General features: G+C 39.7%; 1 protein-coding gene across 5 annotated transcripts in view; it reads right to left on the reverse strand.

Annotated features, from left to right (window-relative positions):
• Positions 1 to 6,000, reverse strand: part of ATXN7 (ataxin 7) — a 134,317-nt gene that overhangs the window by 36,135 nt on the left and 92,182 nt on the right. The window lies entirely within an intron of this gene.

A 6,000-nucleotide genomic window follows, 5' to 3' on the forward strand; every position in this document is an offset into this window, starting at 1 on the left:
TTAACAACTGACTGACTGATTGATGGTGTTAGAAACCCACATTTTCACTGCCTCATTCTGGTGACATAATTCAGAATTCAAGTAGTTCATTGTATCACAGTAGTGCTAAGCTGGAGGGCTGCTATGACCAGCCTCCCTGTGGAGAATCAATACCCTGAAATACTGAGTATTTCTTTGGGAATGTGTATTCCCAAAGAATGGTCTTTAAAGCCCTTCATGGAATAATGTACTGAAAATCTAAATGCCTGTCAATAGGGAGTTGATTAAATTAAATACATTAAGAATGTGGAATAATAGGTAGTTTTCAGAAACAAGGAAGTAGAACAACAAGCATTAACATAGAAAAGATAGATTAAGTTTAAAAAGTAGATTTATAACAAATCTACCTTTTCATGTGTGAGAAGTATGCAGCCAAATATTGTTTTGCCCAGGGTCTAGAAATCTTCCAAGGGTAAATGCCAAACTGCTTTATTTATTCTGATTGAAAATAAGTAAGATAGCGAAGCTTTATTTATCCTGATTGCATATTTATCCTCTTGTTGGTTAATTCTTTTTACAATGTATATTACTATGTTAATAATGAAAAAATCAAAATGCATGTGTTTTTGTTTTTGAATCAATGAGTTTTTGTTACCCAAATGAGAGTATGAGAAGTGTACACATCCTCTTTTGTTTTCTGGCTTGGATGACTAAATTACTATTTCACTACAAAGGAAAAGATGCTTCCGTGCTCAAATCGGCCAGTGACCCGGCCTTGCTGGTGCCGCCCCATCCTGGTTCCCCTGGTACATGCGGGCCCACAGCCTGAACCCCAGCCCCTTTCTCAGACTCCACCTGCAGCCCTCTCCTTGCACACTGCTTGGGCACCTCCTCACTGGTCTTTCCGCCCAACCCATTTCTACCTCAGGGTCTTCGCACTTTCTATTTTCTCTGGAACACGGGTCCTCCGGGCCTTCAAACAGCTGGCTCTTTTTCATCACTGAGCATAAATTTAAATATCAGCTTCTCAGAGAGGCTTTCTTTGACTAGTCTTATCTAAAATGTCTTGCCGTGATCATTCTTTCTCCATTATTCCTAGCATTTATCACTACCTGAAATAATCTTATTCTACTTGATTTTGTCCTTGCTCCACCCTTCCTAAACAGAATATAAGCTGCATGAAATCAAAGACATTGCTTTTCTAGTTCAGTGCAGAACAATGCCTAGAGTAGATAAGGTACTCAATAAATACTTGTTAAATACATGGATAATATCATTGCCAGTTTATTTTTTTAAAACAATCTCAAGACACAGACATTAAAAAAGGCAGATTTTCTAATAGAATAAAATAATCTATCTTTCTGACTTCATCTTGCTCGAGCCTGCCCAGTTCCCATAACATGTTGGTTAGCAACTTTTGCTTAGTCCTGCACATAGATATGCTAATCATTAGAGTAATCTAACCTGTAGCCTAGGAATTACTGAAATAACCTCCCTGCTCGAAACTATCGCCCCAAGGGGTTAAAGAAGGTATGTACACAAATAATGGTTATCTATCAAAGGATTAATAGGAACCTTGTGACTGGGATCACAGCAACCAGAGTCTGTTGACCAAAAGCAAAGAAGTTTCATCATCCTCCTAGGACCCTTGCTGACGTCCAGATGTCTGCGGTCGATAATCACCTCATGACCTGAAACCTCTCCAATTTCCCCCTTTCCCTGACATGAAAGAAGCCAGAATTCTGTGCTTTCTCAAGATGGTTATTTAGGATCTTCTTGGCTTGCTGTCTTTCCAAATAACGTTTCTTTCCTTGCCCCAACTCCCTGTCACTCGACTTATTGGCTGTTGTGCTACAAGCAGTTCGAGCTTTCACTTGATTATAATTTTAGTGTGAGGGAAAAAAATCAATATATTTTATAACCAGAAATCAAAATGTTGCACCAACAAATGGCATCAATAGCACCATTTTAAAGACACCTGATGATTATATAACTAAGGAAAAAAATATGAGGTGTGATTAAAAAAAATACAGTGAATGTTTAAATTAAAAAAAAAATTATTACAGCAAAAGACACGTTGCCATTAATCCCCCTCAAAATACTCCCCCTCGCTTCAAACACTCTTATCCCATTGTTCTTGCCACTTTCTGAAGTAGTTCTGGAAGTCCTCTTTTGTGAGGGTCTTTAGCTGTGCTGTTTAGGCTGCATCCATGTCCTGAATTGAGTCAAAATGTTTACCTTTTATGGTCATTTTGACTTTGGGGAAGAGCCAGAAGTTGCACAGTGCCAGACCCAGTGAATAAGGTGGATGAGGACACACAATAATATTTTTATTTAACAGAAATTGCTGTATACCAGAAGCGATGCATGACATGGATGGAGCCTTTCCATTGTGATCACAAAATATGGTGAATACTGCTGCCAAGTGCCATCCAATGGAAAGGCAGGGATCTTCAATATGGCAAGTGGTACATTGAACCTTAGTAACAGAGGGTGACAAGTTTCAACTTGTTCGGTGCAGTAGTAGAGTGTGAGCTATGGTTCAGAGAAGGTATGTTTTAAAGTGTGCATAAATCACCCTCCATTATGACAATGCTCCATGTCACACATCGCTTCTGGTATGACAATTTCTGTCAAAAATATTATGGTGTGTCCTCATCCACCTTATTCAACGGAACTGGCACCGTGCGACTTCTGGCTCTTCCCCAAAGTCAAAATGATTCAGGACACCGAGGCAGCCATGACAGCACAACTAAAGACACTCACAAAAGAGGACTTCCAGAACTACTTCGGAAAGTGGCAAGAACAATGGGATAAGTGTGTTTGAAGCGAGGGGGAGTATTTTGAGAAGGATTACTGGCAAATGTGTCTTTTATTATAATACAGTTTTCTTTTATTTAAACATTCACCGTATTGTTTGATCACACCTCATATAAAATTGTATTAGCACTATTTGGCTTATGGCAAAGAAAAACTGAATTTACTGCATTTATTTTACATCATGCTATTCAGTGACAAGAAGCTTAGGCCTAATGGTCAGCTGGGAATTTGAGAGTGAAACTAATGTCCACCTTGATAGCATCCACGTTTTGATGTGCCTGCTCTGGTTAGCCCCCTTCCCTGGCTTAGCCCCCGCCTGCTGGGGAAAGGTCTGGCATGTGTCTCCCAAGCAAAAGAGAGAAGTATTTTTGGCTCTGCAACAAGTTTCAACCTTTATACTGACTACAGAAATAAATATGCCAACCAATTCTCTAAAGAAGCTACAAAATGTTATGAGGCTGGAACAAAAAGAGGAGATTAGCTTTGGCTAAGCTATAATTTAGGGTTAAATAAAGTGGGAGAACGTTCTGAAGAGAAATCCAAGGACTGTGCTAAATCAAATATCTACCTACTATCATTACGTCTTCGAATTACTAAATGTTCTCTCTGAGGTAATGAGTTTACAGTGCTAACCCAGCTACTCTAAGCAAACTTAAAATTCTACCTGAGCTAGAACATCTGTCACTAATGAGAGTTTTGTGACAGATGGAATTCTTTACATTTTCTCTAGATTTTCTTTTAATTCTATACATCCTTATTATATGTATGAGAGGGCTGGCCAAGTGGCTCATTTGGTTAAGAGCTCGCTCAAGAGTGTGAGCTCTGAGCAACAGCGGTTCGAGTCCCGGCCCGAGCTGAGATGCCGCTGAGCTGCCAACAGGTGGCAGAATGTCTCAGCTTAAAAAAAAAAAAGTATATTACTCACTTATTATATGTATGAGAAATAGATATGAGTAGTCAGAAAACCTGGCCTGGTACATTTTATCTGTGTGAATAAAATTTATTTTAGGAGTTTGATCTGTAACTGGGAATAAAACCATCCATTCAGTGGATCTCTAAGAACAGGAAATGAGATAATACATGTAAAAGTGTTTGTGAAACATAAAGTGCTACCAACAATTATCATTAGTCTGTGGACTTTCAAATGAATGTCAATCCTAAAAAGATTAACTATCACTGAAAGTTTCAAAGTAGAAAAGACTTAGATTATAAAAATTCAGTAGCCAAATTTAGCTGGCACATTGGAGAGAAAAAAGAAACATTTTCTCTTATCCCAAAACAAAGTTACTTTGTTTAGTAGCCAAATAAAATAACTCATTCAAAATGCCTGAAGCTGTTGTTCCAGGTCTAAGTCCATCAGATGGTAAAAGGGTGAGGGGGTGGTTTTTTTTATTAAACAACAAAACCTCTGCTTTGTGATATAGATTAACTTAATTATAGGATGGCAACTACTGGTCACAGATATGTGAAATGCCCACTGGGAATCAGCATTTTTGCCAGAACCAGCCCAGTGAATCTCACAGAATAAGACTCATTTCGTTCTTACACTGATGTTCTTTGAAACCAATTAATTAGCTCAAAAAAGTATGAGTAATTTCTATTTACTCATCCTCTGTTGAAAATGTCATTTTATTATAGAATAATACAATTTATGCCTACGTCTAAAAGAATCCAAGCCACCTCAGTGTACTTCAAGGAACATTAAGCCCAAGCAATGGGTATGGTTGTTCATTTTACAGGATTCGTAATATCTGCAAGTGGAGAAAGCTAGAAGATCGCAGCAGTGTTTCTGCTAAAGCTACTTTTACAAAGTTATGAGAAAGCCACATCTATGACCTCTCCCTCTGTGAGCAGAGGTCTGAGAGAGGTGCTGATGTTTTACACTGAGCCCAGGCTCACATACCACTGACAGCCACTGGTAGGGGATCAATACAAAAAGCCAGTCGATACCTGGCAAGCAAGGGATGCTTATTTGAGATCCGTCCCTTTGCAGATCGACCTGAGATTCGAGACTTCTGCTTCCTAGGTAACGGCATTTCCCAGGGCCAGGGTGGGCCTCAGTGGACAGATCCCTCAACATCAGAGGACACCAAATCCAACAGCTTGAGCTGGTATTTCCCAAAACACCCCCCCCAACATTACTAACATTAAATCGCAAGTAAAAACTTACTCCATTTCCAAATCTCTTTCAATTCTTCTGATAACATCACACTACCATGTGGATAATACCTGCCTAAAATGTGCTACTCTCTTCTTCAACAAAGGCAGAAGGCCTCAGAGCTCAGGGCGGCACTGGCAAGCGCATCAAGGAATTTAATCATCTTTTCACTGTATTTATTTTTACACTTCCCATCTTACAGCAAAGAACATCAATTTCCCCCCTGATGATTCTAGTAAGGTTTTCTTTGTAAAAGATTTATTTAAATAGAAGTGGTTTGATTTAAAGAAAAATACTAAGTGGAATTAAGTAAGCAAATCACAAAGATGGAACCTGACTGATTAAAACTGGGAAAAAGTGACAGAGGCACATAAGGCCACGGAGGCCTTGCTCGAGGACTCAGGACTGAGCCAAAAGGTGAACAACTGGGTCAGCCTAACTAATCTGAGGCAAAATACTTCACCGGCTGACATGTGAGCAAGGTTGTAATTAATTACAGATTCTAAATGTGGCACTTGGCTGAGCTGATTTAATATCACTCATTTATTATGCGTACGTAAGCCCACCCCATGTCTGCATAAGACAGGTATTCTTTTTAACAAACTCAAAGAGAAGCAGCAGCCCAGGGCAGCAGTGCACACATGTAGCTTATCAGAATCTCCTGGGAAGCGCTTTCAACATAGACCCCTTGAGACGCCCGCCTTGTAAGTCATCAGCTAGTTCTACCTACTCAGATCCACAGTAAACATGTAAACAGGGCTACACATTACATGCTATTCAGTATCCAGTTTAGGACCAACACATTTACTACTAGCTGATCAACTGATTCCCAGTTTGGTAGACAACCTCAAAAGAAAGGTGCTTCTGGCCCTTGGAATGTCATCATCCCAGCCCTCCTTTATAGTGAAAGTTTTAGAGACAATTAATGTGCCATTTCTAGCACATAATAAAAACAGTTAAAAATCAGTAAAACGAGGGCCGGCCGAGTGGCGCGATGGTTAAGAACTGGCTTGGGACGCCAGAGGGCCCCGGTTCGGATCCCA

Source organism: Hipposideros armiger, unplaced genomic scaffold, assembly GCF_001890085.2.
Source record: "Hipposideros armiger isolate ML-2016 unplaced genomic scaffold, ASM189008v1 scaffold_578, whole genome shotgun sequence".
Lineage (NCBI taxonomy): Eukaryota > Metazoa > Chordata > Mammalia > Chiroptera > Hipposideridae > Hipposideros > Hipposideros armiger.